General features: G+C 42.0%; 1 long non-coding RNA gene across 5 annotated transcripts in view; it reads right to left on the reverse strand.

The window, feature by feature from the left end:
* The window catches only part of LOC117801130, a 106,033-nt gene that overhangs the window by 23,118 nt on the left and 60,808 nt on the right, over positions 1–22,107 (reverse strand). Inside the window, exons 2-5 of one of the 5 annotated variants that reach the window (XR_004623586.1) lie at positions 9,440–11,090; positions 5,547–5,614; positions 4,283–4,425; positions 2,152–4,157 (exon numbers count right to left, since the gene is read on the reverse strand). This is a non-coding gene — a long non-coding RNA (uncharacterized LOC117801130). Of the gene's footprint in view, positions 1–2,151; positions 4,256–4,282; positions 4,426–5,546; positions 5,615–9,439; positions 11,091–22,107 lie in introns of all 5 variants that reach the window. The other 4 variants (XR_004623590.1, XR_004623587.1, XR_004623589.1 and 1 more) reach the window with 4 other exon arrangements.

The raw sequence follows: 22,107 nt of genomic DNA on the forward strand, positions 1-22,107 counted from the left end.
CGCCCAGATTGAATCTACCTACCATATGTGCCCCCATTTTTACTATTTGGCCCCAACAAATCTTTCTGCTGTCTCCTTGTGTGGGTTGTTTTTTGGGTTTTGTTTTGTTTTGGTTTTTGGTTTTGCTTTGGGTTTTTTGGGGGTTTTTTGTTTTGCTTTGTTTTTTTGGCTTCTTTTTTTGTGGTTTGGGGTTTGTTTTGTTTTGTTTTGTCTTGTTTTGTTTTGTTTTGCTGTGTTGATATCTGAGTTACTGATTTTGTAGCTTTCCTCCATAAGGAGAAGCAAAAATTTTCATAGGCAGAAATTCATCTCCATACACGCTGTCATTCCATCACTTCACTGCACCGAGGGAGACAGCCTACAGAACCCTAAACCTTTCTTTAAAGACCCCAGTGATATATGAGCATTCATTTCCAAGCGCTCCCACTAGAGTCGTTCCCATCCGGGCAGCTCTGGGACTGTTTGAACGCGGTCTATATGAAGTCGTTTCTCAGACACTTCTTCTCACTGTCATGTCGCCAACAGGCTGAATCAACCACATGCAGTAATGAAAACATCCTGTATTTATAGGAGTATTTCTCCAAGGAACATCCTTCAGCAGGAATGCCTGAAAGAGTTCTAAGAATTGAAGGACATATTTCAGACATGTCCAACCTGTCTCAAAACCCCTATAAAAATGGTCAGGATACCAAATTGTGCCTTTCCCCGCCTCGTGCTGTAAAATGAAATGAGAGAGTTGTTTGGCTTTATGGCTCTCCATGTCATTGTGTCTTTTTGCTATTACATGGGTGTAAAAAAAATAAATAAAAATAAGCTATATTAAGCATTATGCCATGTCGCCACCTCACCAAGCAGCTACATAACTTCAACTGTGATTTTGTTTTATCTTAAGGAATTTTTTTAAACATCCGTCTGTGCAAAGTTGTCTACAAGCATATAATTTTTAGATTTCCCCCCGCCCCAGACAAAGCTCTTGGCATCCAGAAATACTGGAAGGAGAGAAAAAACGATGTGGAGGATTTATAGCAAAGCAAAGTTTACATTTTCTCTTCCTTAAAGTGAAAGGGAGTTAGACTACATTTACTTTAAGATCCTTGCACTGCTTAAATCCTTGAAATACATAAACAAAAAGCAAACTAAGCAGTTAATTATTGCACAATAGAAGATAAAATAGATATTTTTCAAAAGCTTTTCCATGGGTAGCATTTATTTAAAGTGACATAAGAGCAGAAAGGCTCCCAGAATTCTGGGACAAGGGGTGGTTGATTATTTCCTAGGTCATGGGTGAGAGAGGGGTGGGAGCCGAATTCCCCCAGAGGAAGGTGTTCACACACCAAAGGCCCTGTAATGAGCATCCATTTCAGAAAGGTGGACGATATCAAACCCCACTTGGAGACTGGTGAAGGTAGATCTAATCCATTGATCAAGGATCTTTCTCAAGGGTTGGTACTGACCCAAATAGTGTAATTTCCAACCATCCTCTTTTCTGTCCTAGCCAGATTTGGAGAACTGCTCATAATCCTGGAGTTCTTTGCTTGAAACACAAGTTTAAAGAGGTGAAGTAAGTAGTGGTAGAAAGTATCCCTTGATCACTATTTAATACCATGAAGATGGAATATAACCACTATGTTTTGAGCATCTATGTGGCAGGAACTGGAAAATGCATGTATTGCCTCAGTCCAGTGTGGCCAAAAATGGTTCTCTGTTCTCTCCATGACCCTTGACCCTTCCCAGATGCTCCCCAAGAGGTGACTTCAGCATAATTACTCAAAGTGATATCACTTCTTGTAACGTGGTCACTATGAGCAAAAGGATGTTCTAGTCTGAGGAATTATGGCATGGGGAACAGCTATGCCTATACCGTGTAGGACCTTGAGAACCTACCATTCCAATGATCCTCCATCACTGCCCTCCAAAAGTGGAGACACGAACAAGAGTTTTACCAGCCTTGGCCATCCCAGTGCCAGGAAAACGGAGCTAGAACACTGATGGAATAGGGGGAGATGATGGGAAAGAATGAGAGAGAGAGAGAGAGAGAGAGAGAGAGGAAGGAAGAAAGGAAGGAAGGAAGGAAAGGAGGAAAGGAGGAAAGAAGGAAAGAAGGAAAAGGAAAGGAAAGGCAGGACAAGACAAGACTGCTTTGATACTCACCAAAGACTGATTCAGTAAAGGCAACCCAGTGGAGGAAGTTTTATACCTCACTTTGGACTTTGTGCGTATTCATAGTGATCATCTTAGCCTGAGCTCTTTTAAGTAACATACTGTTTCTCAAGCCCTCCTAGATGTTGTAGGATCCTTATTGCAACCTACAAAGTCCAGGAGAAGAAATTGAAACCCAGAAAACCTGTGTAATTTGCACAAGCACACAAAGCTTGTGTCTGCTAGCAAGTAGCAGAGCTAGGATTCCAGCCCAGGGCTGCCTGACACCAAAGGCTATGTCTTAGTCACCACACGGCATACCTTCTCACTAATGGCAACCCTCCTGCTATGCCTCCTCTGTTCCACTAATATACATAAGCTATATAAAAATTCTACTTTCATCATTTTCTTTAAAACAGCTATTTGTGTTGATGGTATGTTTATTCACATATTTCTACGTGCACCATAATATTTGAAATAACTTCTTCCACTATTCATTTCACATTTATTCAACACATAGCTCCTAAGTTCCTAAGCTAAGCCAGGCATTGTGCTGGGTGCTTTAGGAAGTCACAGTCCACTGGAAGAGATCACATTAAAATGAAAATAAGTGCTTGGTTTCCCATGGTACAGTAAGGCGTAACCAAGAGATTAGAGCTCTCTTATTGAGCTGCAATCCAAAACCACATTATTGGGCTATAATTTCCTATTTGATTGACAAGAAAGGACTGAGCAACTGGCCCAAGGTCAAGCAGCTAGTCAGCAGCAGTTCATTTCACTTACTTTATTGTCTCTGACATACCATGTTTTCATGATTCACCCTCACTTAATAGCTTTATGTAATGTTCAAAACATATTTTATGTTTTGCAGACATTTTTTAAATTTAAGGCCAAAGAAGCAAGAGCGACAAAAGCTAACATTGGACTGGATCATTTGGACTGCCAGCTTTAAGGACAGCAAAGAGCTACAAGGTTTGGCTTCCCCCCAAGCATATTTCCAAGCTATGGAAGCAGTTAATTCTGCCCTAAATGCATGCTGTGTCCTCATCTCCTCAGTAGCCCTCTATCCGGGCTAAGACTTAATTGGTTTGGGTTGGGTAATTCATAGTGCCTCATTAGGGCATCAAAACACATACTAGGCTCTCTAGTAATTTTCTCCCCTGAAAGAACATTGATTGGCTCCTTCATTGGGAAAGGAATTAGCTAAAGGACTCTTGGGTTTGTGCAAAGAGTTTAAGTTCACAATGGATTATTTTAAAGTGTGTCCTACAATCAGATTTCTTTGAGCCTTATCTGTCCGATCAAATTTTTCTTCTCTTGCTAAAATCTCTTGCACACCTACCTAATAGCAAGTGAATGTTAGTTACTTTGCAGAAATTACATAAACTATAAGGACTGTAAAGTTTTCACTGGCCGGTCTTCCAGTGTTCTTTTGTCTGAGATGAACATTGTTAACGCACTGATAGGAAAACCACTGAAAGATGGCTCTTCTTCCTCTGCCTCCTGCTCTCACGGCAACAGGCTCAGTCAGTGTCCTGTCCATAGCCATTCACCTCTACATGGATGCTAACTGAATACTTACAATTCTCTGCTCATATTTCCTAGCTTCAAGAGATGGGTCAGCACTCCTATGGAGCAAACCAATGTGGTGGGGTGTTGGTGTCCCTAAAATCAACCAATGACAGAGGGTAATTGGTGGATAAGTATCCCAGCTTCCTGGGCAGAATAAGCTCCAGTTGCCTAAAGTGATGACTGGCCTAAGAACACACCATTTATTGGCCTCTTTCCTTCCCTGTCTCACATCCTCACTCTACTACAAGTGTTTCCTGGGATCATCTCCCCAGAAGTTCACTTCTACTTGACTCCTTGCCTCAGGGTCTGTTTCTGAAGAATCAAAAGGAAACTACTTACCATGGTCCAGTCTTTGAAAGTCTTTGACTTTCACCATCTGACATTTAAAACTTGAGGTCATTGAAAAAGCTCTCCTGCTGTGGTAGGGGTGGAGCTCTCAGCTGACTCTGTGTTCACCAAATAATCCGGACATATCTTAGTGGGTAAACTCTCCAGGAGCCTGTCTTCGTTAAGGTTTAAGAAACTTCCTGGAAAATAACTTAGCCTAAAACAAGAAAGAAATGACACCTACCAAACTGTCCCAAAGGCTTAAGATCAATATTGGTGGGAGGACATGGTGTGGGTTGGCCAGTTTTGAGCAGCATGCGTATAAACCTTCTACATTCTTCTACTCAGGATGTCCTTGCTCCAGACCCATAATCTTCTGAAGGCCCTCTAGTGGAAAATGGTAGGGGCAAGGGGGGAGAGTAATGAAAAAGAAGTAAATGAAACTAGAATAAATGAAACAGTTGCTTTCCTTACAGTTTCTGAGGGAGATCAAAACAGAAACTTGCTCTTTTTTTTATTATTGTATCCTATTTTTACCCTGTGATATGTACGTCATGTTGAAGCATTAGTAAAACTTTGATCAGCATCCCATAAATATAACCTCCCTGACAACAGCCAGCCTTGGTGCAGACAAGACATCCAACTCCTAAAAACCTGCACACTCTTCTCTCAAGATAATATTCTGGGACTTTCCTGCTGGAAAACAAAGTAAAGCTATTCCCTTCTCTCTAATCATACAAAATATGCATTAGGCATATTGCCATCGACAGTCTTGAGATGGCTGACCTGCTGGCTTTCTTTGTTATCCCTTGCTTTCTTATAAAATTGATATGACCCCTGGTATCAGCATGAACAAAATTGTGAATGGGACCTACTCATGGGATTATGGATTCTGAATCCTCCAGGAGTGTCCCAAAATGCCCCTGTCAGTTGGTTTTGCCCTTGGGTATCTAATTTAACTGACAAATCTGAAGAATCACGTGGAGGCAGCCACCTCCCCAGCAACTTCACAGATGGGAACCCTGCAGTGAGTAAGTTATTCCAGCAAGTTTGACATTAGCTTATGTTGAACATTCTCCTGACAGGTCTGCTCATTTCTTAACAGCATAAAACAGCTCACTGTTATTAGGCATGAGTCTCCCTTGACTTGATAAATACTATGGCCCCATTTCTGGCTGTTTTTATGGACGTCCTAAAGGCATCTGAATATGGCATTTTACATTTGGCAGACGTTGATCAACAACAATTTTTTCTAATTAGTCTTGGAAGCCTCAGCATTAAAGTCACAGGGTCAAATACTCCAACAAGTGAAGGATATCCAACTTTATGGACAAGCGCACTTTTGAGGGTGAACGGAGGTAGGGAGGGCATTCATACTGCCTGAGCACATGTGGGCACATTTTGCAAAATCAACTTAGCTGCAAATTTAACCTGAAATCAAATCATGTCTTGGCATTATGCCTAGCAGGCATTATATAGTTGTTAGCTTCAATCACAAGAACAATTACTTCAAGTTATGGTGCAGACCAGTTTTAAAAGTCCTCAGGCCAGCAAAGTCTTCCCAGGATGCAGCTAGCTGCAAAAAAAAATCGGTAGATGAAAGAAGTGCAATACTTTACACTTTCAGCTTTTATTAATATTTTGTCAGTCAATTGGCAACAGGCACAGAGCCCTGGCATTTCACCAAACACCCTGTGTATATTGCCGGAAGAGTACAAATGAATGAGGAAGACATGACCTACGAGCTCAGAAAACGTGAAGTCTACGCAGAGAGTCAGACCCTCCAAGCACACCCATAACTGGAGAGAAAATACAGAACTATATATAAAGATAAGATCATGAATGCAAAGAACCTAGTTCCATGCCAAGGAGGCCTGCAGTAAAGACTAAGTGAGGAGTAGTTACTATTATTATTTTATTAGAAAGTTTAATTCCATTAATGCTGAAACGGAACAAACTCAGGTTGGAGGGGAATGAGTTCTGAATCAGATTATGAAGGATTGGGGAGTCAGGTTGGAGTAGAGAAAACATGGGGCCCATTCCCACCAGAAAGAGCTGCTTAAACCACAACACAGTTGCAGAAGTGGGTCAAATTCGTACAAGGGGCAGCAGGTCTGGCTCACCTCAAATATTCCAACAAGAAAAGGTTAAAATAGGAGGTTAGCGTTCTCTTTAGTGGGTGGGCATTCTCTTTAATGACTAGACAGAAAAGTTTAGACTTAATTGAATCAAAAAATAATGATCTACCATTGACTTTTTAAGCAGACCAGCCACATAATTTTCAGGGCCTGGTGCAAAACAAAACTTTGGGGCCCCTTGCTCAAAATTATTAAGAATTTCAAGACCATGGGGGCACCTGGGTGGCTCAGTTGAATAAGCATCTCTTGATTTCGGCTCAGGTCATGATCTCTGGGTCCTGGAATTGAACCCCGTGTCAGGCTCCACACTCAGTAGGGAGTCTGACTGAAAATTCTCTCTTCATCTCCTGCTGCCTCTCCCCTCACCTCTTTCTCTCAAATAAATAAATAAATCTTTAAAAGAAGAACAAGAAGCATTTCAAGACCATGACAGAAGAGTATTAAACCAAGTGTGGAACCCTTCTGAGCCCAGAGCCCTATGTGAATGCACAGGTTATGTGCCCGTGAAACCTGCCTTATCATTCAAGATGTGATGGTGAAAATACTTCTCAAAGACTATGATTCTAGCATCTGCTCATGAGATGCATTGGAAAAGGAAAATATTTGAGGTAGAGAGACCCACAAAGTGACTCTTTATTGTAATTTGCCAAGAGACGTTGCAGAGAAAAATTGGGGAGAAGTTGACAACAAAAAGATGTAAGGCATAAAGGACAAAGAGAGGTTGAGGTTGAAATCACCGCCAGTTAAGTAGGAGGATTAGAACGGGGAAATATGGTCGGGGTGCTTATAAACTGACCAACTCATTTCATTAACCAATGGTGTTATTCCCTCTGTGAAATGTGCTGACCGCTGTCCCAGCACACCACACGCTAGCACAAGATGGAAGCTGCAGGAGGGCAAAGGTCTTTATCAGTTCCGTTCATTCCTATTTTCCCAGGTTCCTGACATGTAATAGTCAGTACCTGGCATGTAGCAGTCACAAAACAAATGCTGAATGAATGACTGAACCTGTGTTAGTACAGGCCTCTCTAGACACTGTGATTCTTCTCTGCAGTGAACTCCTTCATCCTTCTGTAAAGACAGTTACTTTCCCAAACCTGTTAATGCCATTGTGTTTGCTATTGTAATCGTGTGATTTAATCAGTTACGGAAAGCAATGAAGTGTGTACGTGAAGGAGAGTTGATTTTACAAAGACAAAGTTTTTGAATCCTTAGAAAGACTCGATAAAGGCTGCTTGCTGGGGGAAATTGTATCAATCAGACATGGAAAACACAACCATGAAAGAAGAGGGGAAAATCCATAAACTTCTGGAATTCTAGACTCAGGTTGCTTTGCAAGTGGCTCACACTCTCACTGCACTTTAAACAGATGCAAACAGGAAACTGCAGTCTATTATGAATGTGTTTAATGCAAGAAACACCACACAGCTTCATGCCGCAGACTCGTGCTTGAAGGAAAGCCTCACCCCTACCTTGAAAGACGGGTGAAGACTGTAACGTATGTGCCATATGTTTGCACGATGCGGTTCTCATTTTTTTGTAATTTCTACTTTAACTGAAGTTTTTTGTTTGTCGCTTATTCTTGCCATTTATTGAGTACCTACTATGTGCCGGGCATAGTAACAACTGCTCTAGTCACGTGATCACCGATGTGGGTGGCGCCCTGCCAAGTAAGTAGTAGCCTTAGTCCCACCTTACAGACAAAGAAGCCAACACTCATTTGCTCAGTTAAGTTTTTCCTTGCCTCAGGGGTACACAGTCAGGGCCAGAGCTGGATATAAACCCAAGATCCTCTGGCTCTCAATCCCAGCGTCTTCCTACCATGTCACAATTCAGCGATTTGCTCAAAGTAACTGAGGTCTTCCTACTATAAACCTAATTTGCTTTCCATTACATCAAGTTAACTGAATATTTTAATGAGCTGACCAACCACCAGGTCTGATTGCATCAGATAAGAATAAACCAAAATAAAATTGAATAAATAAGTGAATACATAAGCAAACTAACTTAAGAGAAATAAACCAAAATGCCAGCATATTATGCCAATGGCCTAATTATAGATTATAATTACATGTTATATAATTATAGTTATAGATAATAGATTTATATTTATAATTTAATTTCTTTATTATTTTACATTTATATTTAACATATATTCTAATTTCTACTGACCCAATTATTTGCATTCCCTGTCCTGGGAAGTCCCTTTCTGATACCAAGCTACCTGGGGGGTGAATTTTAATCGGAATGCTGATTGGTACGCAGAGAGCAGAAATTGCTTTGGGGGGATGTTTTATGCAAACTCTAGAAAAGCCTGACGAAATGTCCCTATTCCATAACCAAATACACTGCTCTGGTGACCAGATAATGAAAATCCCAAATTCAGTACCCTTTTACATCAAAAATGTGAGTTCCTTGGGAGTGGAGAAATTGATACGGAACAAAATTGATAAGCTATACGTGAAAGGCAAAATGGCCCCCAAAGACATGCAAGCCCTCTTCCCTGGAGCATGTGAATATGTTTCCTAACATGACAAGAGGGGCTTCACAGATGTAATTAAGGTCAAGGACAGGGATTATCCAGGTGGACCCCATCTAATCACATAAACTCTTACAAGCAGTGAATTGTATTTTCTATCACACACCCATTTATATTCTCCACATCACCTCTGAACATTTATTTCTTTTATAATTAGGAAAAATATTGTGGATTCAGATGAAAAGAGGAAAAGGGAGATAGAAAATATCTCTCCAAATTAAATCACCTGAGAATGAACAGACTGGTTGGAGGGAGGCACAGGACATGTCAGAACCTTTATTTGCCAGGACTATTTACGTTGCAAGTGACAGAAAACAGATTGGGTCATGTGCACATCGCTGGATCAATTATAGTTTCCAGAGCGTGGTGCACCAACTCTGGGTGGAAGAGTCACCAAATTCACATGGAGTGTCGGAGAGGAAGACACGCAAAGAAGGAGTAAAGAAGTGCTTATTCTTCAAACAGTGTCTCCTACCCTAACAGAAAAAGAGACAAGGTCAGGTGCGTGGGGAGAGTGTCCTAACGAATGGTAAAGGTCACGATGAGCTCAGTTTTAAACACATTCAAGTCTCGTGTCAGAAACTGACTCCAGTGCAGATGTTCTAAAGGCAACTGGAAATGGGTTACTAGAGAAGTAAGGAGATTTGCAAGTCATCTGCACTGACACAAACTGTTTTGTGAAGACTCTTTGTGTATCGAGAGACAAAGATCCACCTCCAATTACCTTAAACCAAGCAACTGAAAAAGTCCAGGGTAAAACGCAGAGGCTTCACTGGATCTAGATGGTGACGGGTGTCTGTCTCGCTCCCTCTTCTCAGTTCTACTTTGTCTGTGCTGACGTCATTCCAGAGATGCCCCTCCCACAGGTAGGCTGAGCATTCTTCCGCCCAATTAGCAACACCCGTCTAGAGCACTGCCCTCACAACAGTCCCAGAGAAGGGCCTGGCACTCTTTGGACCACCTTTTTGTCACATCTGGAAACAATCTCTATGGCAAGAGAGGAAAAAATACGTGGATGGACCAGGCCCTGCTCATATGTCCAAGACTGGAGCCAACGGGAGGGGCCAGCAGATGTGTGCCAGCTGAAAGTGCCAGATGAGCACAAAAAGTCCTCTCTTTTCCTTTTTCTTTTGACTTCATCCCAGTTTCAACCAACTATGTCGATTGAGGTGCCCTCTACCTTCTGCTGGGCACTCCGTGACTGCTCGCTCACTTGCCCAAATTAGATTTGTACATCCATCTTCTTGTCACCATAACATAGGGAGTGGTTCCACATCCTGGTCCCCAGTTGACACCAGTTCTTCCCTAATGAGAATCCTAATGCAGCCGGTTTTCCTCCAAATGTGTGCAAAACATATTATATTCCTTTGATCAAAATTATGCAAAGAACCACATGTTTACTTTTCATTATCTTACAGATAACAGTCGGTGTTTGAATGACCTTATCTGGGCTTTCACTGTCCTTGTCCTTTGAATTCTGTTTTGGGTTGTGTGTTCCCACACACAACTGTGTTATTTTTTCAGATTATTTTCTTAGATTGAACTCGAACATGCTAACATAGTGTTTTGGTTTCTATTGCTACAGTAACAAATCGCCATACATTTACAGGCTTAAAACAACATTCATTTATGATTTTGTAACTTCTGCAGGTCAGAAGTCTGAGCAGAGCAGGGCTCAAGGGTTTTTCTCTGTTCCAGGTCTCACAAGACCAAATCAAGAGCTGCATTCCTTTCTGGGGGCTCTGGGGAAGAATCGACTTCCAGGCTTTTTCAGTTGTCAGAATTTCATTTCTTGCGGTTGTAGGATTGAGGTCCTTGTTTGCTCGCTGGCTGTCAGCCAGGGGCTGTCCTTAGCTCTTCAAGATCTCTCTTCAGTCCTTGCAGGCCGCTCCCTGTGCTCAGAGCAGGTAACAGCGCTTCAAGCCCTTCTCGCACTTGGAGTCTCTCTCTTGGATTTCTTCTCTTGCCTCCTATTCCACTGCATGTCTTTGACTTCAACCAGAGTTCTCTGCTTCGAAGGGCCCACCTGGATTATCCACGTCCATAATCTTAACTGCAGATGCGAAGCCCCTCTTGCCGTCCAAGGAAACGTAGTCATGGGCTCCAGGGAGCAGGGCTTGGTCGTCTTTGGCCATTTTGCCTTTCACGTATAGCTCATCAATTTTGTTCCGTATCAATTTCTCCACTCCGAAGGAACTCATACTTTTGATGTACAAGGGTACTGAATTTGGAGATTCCACTATCTGGTCATCAGAGTGATGTAGTCAGTTGTGAGGTAGGGGTAGTTCGTCTGACTCTGAATTTTTTACTCTTCGCTCACCAAACAGCATTCTGATTATAATTCGCCAACCAGGTTACTAGATATCACGAAGGAACTTCTCAGGATAGAGAACGCAAATAATTAAGTCAATAGAAATTAAAATGAATAAATAGAAGTGTAAAATAGTATGTAAATGTAAATTAGAAGTATATATATATATATCAAGTCAAATAAAATGATGACATTCTGATGTCAGTGGAATTGGTAGTATCAGTCAACAACTCAAAGAATGGTCATGTCTAGGAGGACTCAAAACTTCCAGCATTCTCACTCTGATACAATGGCTTCCCTCAGGTGATTCTGGGAGAGACATGTCACCAGAGCCAGACAGCAGCCTCCTCATCTCTCTCCACCAAATCACCATTGAAGAGAGATATTGGAAGATAATTTTTACACAAATGCTGACTGACATAAGCATAGAAGCTTCTTCAAGAGTAGGTAGGGATGGGGGTGCCTGGGTGGCTCAGTCGGTTAAGCGTCTGACTCTTGATTTCAGCTCAGGTCATGATCTCAGGGTTTTGGGATCAAACCCCGTGTGCGGCTCCATGAATGGTGCAGACACTGCTTGAGATTTTCTCTCTCTCTCTTCCTTTGCCCCTCCCCCCATGTGCACTCACTCTTTCTCTCTCTCTCACTCTTTCTCAAATAAAAAAATCTTAAAAAAAAAAAAAAAAAAGANGGTAGGGATGAAGAAAGGGGTAATGGATGTCCCAACCAGGGAGGAATGAGCCATTCTTAAGAGGGCTACTTTCCTAGACTGCCTCTCTTAGTATCTTGAATGTAATTGTTAAAAAGATTCACTTGGCATCTCAGATTTCTGGGGATGTTCTTTATCAATGTCTCTACAAATACAACTAAAGAATTCCACACAGCAGAATGGAAACCAAACCCACATACATACATACATGCCTATACATCTATATGCATACACATATACTTGTCTATACATATTTAAATAGGTTTCTATGTGAAGTGGGTGTTACTTTATAATCCCTCAGGTCTCTGTTGCATTTCATGCTATGCTCATTGCATCTCAGGTGTGGCCAATGGGTCTGCATCAGAGTCCTAAACCCTTCCCCCTTTCTACCCATATCATCTTGGTTTTTGAGCAGCCATGCTTTATATTATCATTTGACACTCTCGTGGCAGAAAGATTTTCTCTTCTTCTCTTCTAGGTTCTTTGACTCGTCTGATAACTAAATTGACATAAAACAAATTAACAGGAGAAAAATAAATTTAATTTTGTAATACGAGAACCCCCAAAGATATGAGACTCAGTGGCAGTCAGAGAATTGAGGCTTAGATGCCATCCTGAGCTAGGGAATGGGATAGGGGCATGGGCCTTCCAAGTGTGTGTGGGGTTGGGGGCAATTTCCAGAAAGATAATAAGAGCTGATGTTTGCTAATCAGATGTTTGTCCTGCCATGCAAGCAAGTCTTTCAGATTTAAAAAAAAAAAAGTTATCTCTGGTCATAGCTCTCTTTCTGGGCCAGGCCCCCTATCTAAATTCTTTAAGGCAGTTACGGGGTAAGTAAAAGTTCTTCCTGAGTCTGCTGGCTCTGGACTGCCTTCAGCTCTAAGTCATCCGCACGCTAAAGTGGTCCCTTGTGGGGCGGCATACTCTGCTCCCCTTCAACACCAAACACTACTTTTCCTTGTTGATCACAACAACTTACAGGACGAGCGCGCCCCACCCACCTGCTCCATCACCTCCCAACGGAACTCTTGCAACAGCACTTCCGGTATTACTGTGCTCCTCTCGTCAGTATTTTTGTTTACTCTTTCTGTACCTGTTTGTTTATCGTTATTTGTTACTGTGCTACTTTTACCACTCGGCAAGAATTTGTGCCCTCTCTGTACACTCTTCAATCACCAGTTGAGGAAGAGAACCAGCAGGTCAAAGAGGAAAGAAGAACCACTCGCCAAACTCCAAATGCAGCCAGACACCATGAATATATCATAAAACAGCTCGACAGCCTAGGACTTCCGTACAGCTTGATTTTCATTAGATTCCCCTCCAACTTTCTCATAATCTAGGCTTCCAGCCCTGTGTTAATTATATTTCTGACCCAAAACCAACAAACTAAGAGGCTGCATGTTGTGATGGAAAGTGTGCTGGACCAGGCGCCAAAAACTATGAGGTTTAGGGCCAATTCTGGAGCTAACCAGCTGTGTGACCTTGAACAAGTCACTTCATCTCCCAGAACTGTTGTCGCCTCACTTCTTCAATGAACAGTGAATGAAATTATGTCTATGGTTTCTTCCCAAAGTTATGTCATTCTTTGATTTGGGTTCTCTTTATTCTTACTATTAATACTGCGTCTACAATTCTTATGCACCAGCCTAAGTTTTTATTACAATTCTTATGCACCAGCCTAAGTTTTTATTACTATTTTCTGCTAAACATGAATTATAATTCATGAGCTATCTAACACTAAAAATGAACACTACATGCAGTTTCAAAAACAATTTTGTTAAATTTATTTGAGGTACGACTCAGTGAATGAGGTATTTGACATGCCACGGTGAAAATAAACCTTGGTTTTAAAACCCACCAAATAAAAACGGGATCTGAAAAGCTGGAGCTAAGACTGGCTGGGGTCCCTCATCTTTACGAGAACAGAGGGGCTTAGAACATAGCATTTGCCTAAGAACTGGGCAGATAATCTGGAGCAAGAGGGCAGAGGGTGGGAAATTGGTGGGAAAATTAAAGATACATTTTCCCCAGCTGTTGGATTTTTCACACTGTTGAGTTTTGAGGTTACAGTGTGTAACTCAAATATGAAACATCACTGGGAAGAAGGGAACTCATTTAATATTATGTTAGTTGTAGAATTATAACTAGGTGTAAAGCAAAGAAAGTACTTATCTATTATTCATTCCTTCTGAATAGACATTTCCTGTCTGCGAATACAAAGCATGACTAGAATTCAGTTGCCGAAACTCAGGGATGCTTACAAGAGAACATTTCATTTTCATTTGATCTGACCTTGTGTATGATAATAGAGCTCCTTTAAAATACTGACACTTGTCTGTTCTCCTTAGATTGCACCCTGGAGAATTATTCCTACCCCTGGCCTCCCAGGACAGGAAATCAACCTTAGAGGGTGTCAGTGACTTGTCCAAGTCATGCCAACGCTGTCTCTTGAGGCAATCCGGAAGAGATCAGGTCACAAAAACCAGTCAAGTTAGTTCTCTGTGTAGCTCTATGTGACTGCCTATATGATAAGAAGAATGTCTCTCACTGACATCTAAGCCCACCAACTGGCAACTGGCGCATCAGACTGACCAGAAATTAACATTCCTCCTTGCTCTATCCAAGTGTCTCTAGCTACTGAGGGCACCTGAGAAGGTGGCTTCTCTTTCGAGTGGTGGTAGAAGACATTGTACGGGACACAGGTGTATGGGAGACATACTGGACGTCGGTGGGCCCGCCATAGATGGGTCACACACCTGGGTCTCAGGCTCAGCGGCTAGATCAAGTGCCCTACCTCCTCACCAAGGCCTTGATCTGAGCCAAAGCATAAAACCCCAAGCTGCAAGGAACCTCAATAAACAGAGATAAGACTCCCCTTGGTGTCCTTCTTTTGTTTTTGTTTTTTCCAATTATCTTATGCAATAAATCAACTTTCAAATTCAGTCAGTTTTGACCTAGAATCTAATCTACTCATTTTCTAAAAAATTATTAAATCAAAACATAATCTCATTGAATTGATGTGTCATCCAATTCAGGCCCTCCATAAATTGATGGCTAGAGGGGTGGATAGATGAGTGGGTGGGAGGATAGATTGATGGATGGAGGATAGATGGATAAATGAAATGGATGAATTCTCTTTCCTGGACTCTAGTTACCGGCTCCAACCTCTAAAAGTACAGAATGTACATCTTCGTGCAGCTACCCCCTTGCTAAAATCCTACACTGATTAAAAAGTGAATGTAAATTTTCTCTGATGAGCTTTCTATCAGTTCCGAAGAAGGAGAAGTCTGATATAAAGTAGTAAAACAAAAATACACAAACCCACAATTTGGAGTAGCAGCTCTGGGGACAGTAACAAGGTTTTCCAATCTCCCAGATCATAATTAACAGTGTAAAGAATTAAAGGGAAGTTCAGGAAGGAGTGCTTAAACCTTTTTGTAAATTTAAAAACAAGTAATGATCTCCATTGCTGTTCTCCAGGTTTATTCAAATTTGGACAATTAGGACAATTAAACATAAAACAGAGACAGTTCTAAAGAGGGAGCAGCAACAAAGCAGAATAATTGCTGGTACCGGCTATCAAATTTACATAAAAAAAGATTAAAAAGCTGATTTACATTTAAAAAACAAGATCAGGCAACATCTAAAATAGATAACACAACCCGCTGAGAAAAGCTCTTTTCATCAATAAAGGAGAAGCAAAGGTGATTATACATAACAAAACTAATCTTCTATATTGCTTTAATCACCTAAAACCACTTTAACTGTTTATTTGGGAACTGTTACGTGAAAAAAAAAATTGCATGTAAAAGTGTCTAATTTCCAGGTTGCAATAAAACATAGACACCATCCAAATCCTGCTCACACGTGCTCTGTTCATCACCTGCTCTCTTCTCTAGATCCTGTCTTCTCTTGGTTATCAAAGTTTTCACCAATTACAAACCTCCCCTACCCATTGTAGAACTTGAAAATTTGCCATGTAATTGGTTTAACAGATGCTTCCAGAATAGCAGTTCTGTTTATTGTTACAGCATCTCATGAACAAAGTAGACTGTAAAGCCTTTTCCTTCCTGGACTGAGCATCTACGTGGCATTTTGAACTTTTTTTCAAAACAAAGAACATAATTACCTGAATTTCAGCATGTGCCATGACCAGATCCTTTGTTAATATTTGCTATTATGTGGAGGTTTTTTTTCTCAAGAACAGTTAATTATTCATTAGTTCAGTACATTCATGATTTGAACTTAAAGAATCAAAAACATGTAAACAGATCTCAAAATTGGGGGCGCAACTGCCATTAATATATATTGATGTTCTTATAGCTTCTTGTGAAATCACCCGAGAAGTTACGAAGAAAATTACAATGATCCCAATCCCAATTACAATTTAGGCTAAGAAAAACAGACAGAAGCTAGAAGTTGGGATAAACTGATAAATGCCCATTTCGTGTTCTTTATAAAGAAGCAATGAAATACTAATGACGTCAAGAGATTTTAATATACCAAGTGATGAGGTTCAAGGCATACTACCCCCAAATATGGCACCTCTGTGTATTGAATATTTTAAGCTAAAGGAGTCTGAAAACAAAAGTGTAGGAAGGACTCTCTGACCTCCCCCTTCTGCCTGCAGCAGGTTACAAGACCCTCAGTGGAGAGGAGCCCTCCCTGTCTCCAGGGGAAAGAAGCAGCCCTGTCTCCAAAGAGAAGCGATCTGAACAAAGGGGGCTTGCTAAATCCCCCCTCAGGGTGATAACTTTAGCTCACACCCCTTTGCCCTATCACATTTCCCTGTAACTTTCAATTCTTTATCAAGCAGAGTATAAAAACACTCAGGGCCAACTCTTTCTGCAGGTATTCATTTCCTTATGAAGGCTCCCAGGGCACATAAAACTCACATTAAACTATTAAATGAATGTGTATGCTTTTCTCTTGTTCCTCTCTCTGCTGTTACAGGGGCCCCAGCTGAAAACCTAGAAAGGTAGAAGGAAAAAATATTTTTCCTCCCTACGCAACAAACCACAGCTCAAACAACAGGAATAAAAACATAATTGAAATTTAAGACAAGAAAAGAGAAGATAGATTTGAATTTAAACAGTTTTACAAGTTCTCCGAAAACTCTACAAAAACTCTCAAATCCCTCTAGCCCCTGTGGCAAGTGCCTACTGTCTGTTATCGACGATGGCACGTGTTTGTGAAGCAAATAGCAAGTATTTGTATGTTATAAAGACTTCAAATATCTGGCCAAGCTTGGCATCACTTTTTTTCTTATCGAACAAATCCGATTTCCCACTCATTTCTATTATAAATAGGAAATATGATCCCACAGGAAACAAAGGCCAGCAAAGGAAGAGAGATTGTGGCAAAAAAAGAAAAAAAGAAAAAACGGATATGGTAAGAAGATGGTCAGCATTGTGGCCTCTCCTGAACTGTGGTCCCCCGTGTACTGAATTCCCCAGAAACAGAAAACATCACGCATCTTTACTGTGGAACGGCATCAGTTAACACCTCCCCTTATGAGGTCTGCACATTTGTAACTTACTATATCTGATTTATTTAAAAGTAACACCTATAAAAAGTATCACAAAAGGTAGAGGACAAAATAAAATTTAAGCAAAGCCAGCAACCCTCACACATACAGAATGAAACAGTAGCATAACACGAACTCCTATAATAATAGGATTCCAAAACTTTAAACCTCGACTGATACTTGGGGTTGTACTAATGCATCTTTCCCTGGGAATGGTCCTAAAGTGCTTCCGAGGGATGAGAGAAACCTAGGATTGGATCCAAGAGAGAGAGTAAGCTAAAACTAGGTTATACCTTCAGTTTTGTCACTAATGTTCTCTAGGACTTGGAGTTAGAGGCTGAACCTCAGCGCATCTTAGCTCACCCTTCAGCAAAAGGACCTCGCTGGCTTTCCTGCCAAGCTCCAAGAGAAATGAAAAGATGAACTAGAAACTGCAAGTCACCCTGTATCCCTTGGATAAAGGTCCTATAAATATTTATTACTGCTGTTACTTCACAGTAAAACACGCTGCAGCCCCAGACACGACTATTTCAACTATACACACAAAGTGACCAGGAAGAGAAGACAAAAGCTTGCTTTCACTAAGTACCATATAATCAGGAATCCGTCAGCATCCACCCATGTAATATTTTTAAATGTCCATGATATGCTCATATTGGAATGTATAAGAGTTACAGCCTGTACTTCAAGAAGTATGCAAGGTAAAAAGGAAAACAGGGTGAAAACATATGGAATAATAAAACATACAACAGGAAATGCTATAAGCAAAAGAACAAGCAATGTGGATGGCTCTCACAGGCATAATGATGAGTGAAGGAGACCAGATTACATACTACACCATTCCATTTTATACGAAGTTCAAAAATGCATGCAACTAGTCTGTAATTAGAGGTCAGAATTGTGGTTACCTCTTACTGGTGGGTGGATGATAATGGACTGAGAAGGAGCATGGGGAGCTGGAAATGTTCTAGAACTTGATCCAGGTGGTGGTTTCTGGGGAAAATACATATGTAAAAATTCATCAACCTGCACACCTAAGATGTCCGCCCTTTATGTATGTTATACCACCTAATTTTTTAAAAAAATTCAAATAAAGAAGGGCTACAGGAGCCTGAAATTTGAGTCTAGCTCTGTGGAATTATTATGCGTAAATGTCAGCAAGACGTAGAAGTGACTGGAATGGCCAGAGAGGGCCAGGGTCCCTCAGAGACTGTTTGAGGTTTCTGATGGTGAGGGGCTTGATTCAGCAAAAAAGAAGGGAGAGGGCATTTCCCAAAAGGGAAATAGCAAGAGGTTCCCAGATAGTCCAAAACTAGGATGTTTGCAAGTCATCACAAACACCATAGACCCAGGATGACAACCAAAGGCTCAAGGATGAAAGATCTGGCCAAACACTCTTCACAGAACAAATGGAAAACAGTTTTTATGACTCAAGAATTTGGGTGACATAAGCTATCCAGAGACAGTTAAGGGTCAGAATATTTAAAGTCTTCTCACACGGGTGAAAGTCAGAACTCAAACAATGGTTTAGTCCGCAGACGGCTCAGATGCAGTCATCAAAATGGCGTCTATTTATTCCAAGAGCGTCTGAGAAGCAGCCACTGGCAAATCCACTGCATGCACGGAAGAGGAAGAACAACATTCTCTCTCCACCTCTCACACGTCCCATCCCTTCAGCAAAAAAGTCAGGAGAAAGGCTGGGCTTCCTGACACACAGCCTGAGATGGGAATTCAGGGGTGGTTTAGGGAGGACATAGGCAAAAGTAAAAAGCTGTCAGAAGGTGAAGGGGGCCGACCGGGTAAGGAGGGCATCAAGAGTGGAGGAAGGTAGGTGCACCTGGGAGGTGCTTCCCTTTAGAGGAGTTTTGCCTTCTGGGCCCTCACGCCAATCATTTACTACAGGATATGTGGAGAGGACAGTAGCCTCCAGTACAGAGGTTCCTGTTGGCCCAGGGCAATTTTTGGAGAAAGGGAAGCTGGGAATAATGTGCCAGCCTGGTGGAAGGATGTAGGCCAGACAGTGGCCACAACAGAAGCTACTGGATCCCTGAGCCCATCCTTAAATTAGCAGGTCCTGTCGGCTATCAGACCAGCCAGGACACTGTCCTCATGACCTGCACAGTCAACTTCTCAGAAACCTGTTTTTCCTACAAAAGAAATCTCATCTCCATATCAAAGATGCAGATCGGCTTTTGTGATATTTCATATCTCCGGTGTTAACACCGGTGGTAAAACAAAGTGATGACACATTAGCGGGAGGCTGTGGGAATAGGATGGGGTTCGCTTCCAGAAATGAATTCCCTTCAGATCCCAGGAAATTTGGGAGGAAGAGAGAAACAGAATGAAAGTTCGGGAGGGGACAGAAAGTGTCTTCTCTCAAGCTATAAATCACAGAAATTGAATTAGATCATCTCAAATTGAGGGACAAAAAGCCAGTTATAGATCCATTTCACGACACTGGCTGACATGGGTTCCATTTGTGACTCACTGAGCAGCATTACTTATTCTGAGTGCTCCTCTGACAATGCAAGCACTTAACATGAAGACATGTGCAGCGTTACTGAGGACAGAGGGGAGAGCAAAATCCCGCGGGTTGCCTAGAAAGCAACTGAGCGCCAGGCATATGCATTTCTGACGGCCACTTTCACTGTCTCTGTGAAAAATCTGCTTTTTGCATGGCTCAAAATTCGCAAGATCCCACTCTCTTTCCAGACACAGTCAACACAATCAAACCATTTTAATCTCAACCTTAGGGCAATAGATCAAAACTAGAAACAATTTAATTAAGTATGCAGTAACTGGATCAGTCAGGGCTCCAGCAAGGGTCCCTAAGGAGCTGTTCATGAAGAGTTTATTTGTGGGTATGGGCAGGGTTAAAAGAATCTTGCAGAGATGGTGAAGCACCCTGCGGCTGGGAAGGCCTGGGCTAATGAATACCCCAACCACTCTCTTCTCCTGCCTTCCCATTACCTGTCAATGCCACCCTTGTCCGAATCCATCCAGAAGCCAGAGAATCCCAGCCAGGTCTGCCCAATGTAGTCTGCACATGGCAAGAGCAGGTTGGAGAAAAGTAGAGAGCAGATCTGGGGCAGCAAGCACGTAATATTCGACTCTCCTGCGCATGAAGCTGATACCTTTCTAAACAGGTTGGAAGTTACAGTTTTAAGGGGGAAAAAAAAAGTAGTTCCCTTCAATGTATTCCTTCTGGGAATTGCTTCATGTATTATTGATAATAACAACCGCCATATGCCAGGCACTGTACCAGATGCTTTACTGTTAGTTATTTTATGTTATTTAACCCTCATCATAACTCTGTGTGATGGATAAAATTAGCTTCATTTTGCAAATGATCAACTTGAGGCTGACAGTGGGCCAAGTACCTGGCTTCACAGAGCAGAAACACAGGAGTCCAGGAGAGACCCAGGACGCCCTGATGTCCAAGCCCTGGGGCTGTCTGCTCTGCTTCCCTCTAGCAAACATGCTGCCAGTGCTGAAAACGCTTTAGAAGTCCTCCGGTGAGTTGCTTTCAGAGTGCTTTTAAAAGCCTTACCCCCAACCCCAAAATCAGTCTCCTTACTTAATAGTCACACATTTTTAACAATAAAAGAAGATGGAGATGATCCACCAGGTATAAGGCCAGATGATGCTTGACTGTTTCTACAGCCAAATGAGATTCACCCTCAAAGGACTGAGGAGAGTAAGAGTCAGCTTTGAAACATAATTCCAAGAAAGAAGGCTCAAAAACAACCTCTGTAAAGCGGGACATCCCGATTCAGAGAGTGATGCCTTTAAAGCCAGCAGTGGTTTCCCCATAGAAAAACCGTAGGCCTCCAAAAGGGGCCCACTGCTTATTTAGAGGAGCAAGGAAATTAGAAACAACCTAACTCTCCCCCAATAGGGCAACGGGTAATTAAACGTGTTTGTGCGCCTGCGAACCTCTCTCTGCCCCACCCACCCTTCCCCAGATGGAAACCAACAAGGGGCAGGAACTGGCTGCCTTGTCCTACGACACTACCCAGCTCTGTGCACGGAGCCTGGCATGTGGCAGACCCTCAGTAGATATCCATTGAATGAATGATGGAATGAATGAATTAATGTAATTCGTCTTCCTACCTAGAGCATAACCTTTGTGTAAATATCCCACACCCTTCGGTGTCATTCTGCATGAAGAAGAACTGATAACGATGAACACAGAGTGCTTTGTTCCCCTGCATACGAGACCAGCAAATCATCTACAGAATTATCTATGGGAAAGTAAGAAATAAATAACTCCCCACTCATCTCATCCTCCACACTACCCCCCACGCCAGCTTCCCTCTCTCCCTCACACCCTCAAGTGTCAAAACAATCACCAGTTCTGTTTGGCAGACATCAAGCATCCTTTTCTTGCAAGGCCATCCAAAAAACTAATGAGTATTATTACATCTCCTCCACGGCCATATAATCGGCTAATACTCAAAGTGCTAAGAGAGATGGCGTTTTGCTGGTTCACATCTAAAATTTAGACAATCAACCATGAATGCCTCAGGCTGATCACATGCTGGGAGAAGCAATAATGATACGTCTGGCCAGATTTCCCTGCCAACTGGAAGGCCCAGGCTGGGGAGCAGATGTGCTGTGGAGGTGATACATTTGGTTTTCAGTGGGGAGGGTTTGCGGGTCTCATCTGTCTTCCGCACCCCTACTGGTCAGCTCAGAGCTCAGCACTATGCCTGCGGCTTAAGGACCCACTCTTGTGTGTATTCTCCAGCCACAGGGGAGGAAGGACGCCCTACGGAGGAGACAGCCCCACAGTGTTCTGTGACCCTTTAGTGGCATGTTAGATTTTGCTCACAGGCTCCTTTTCAC

The sequence above is a fragment of the Ailuropoda melanoleuca genome, chromosome 2 (genome assembly GCF_002007445.2).
Source record: "Ailuropoda melanoleuca isolate Jingjing chromosome 2, ASM200744v2, whole genome shotgun sequence".
Classification (NCBI taxonomy): domain Eukaryota; kingdom Metazoa; phylum Chordata; class Mammalia; order Carnivora; family Ursidae; genus Ailuropoda; species Ailuropoda melanoleuca.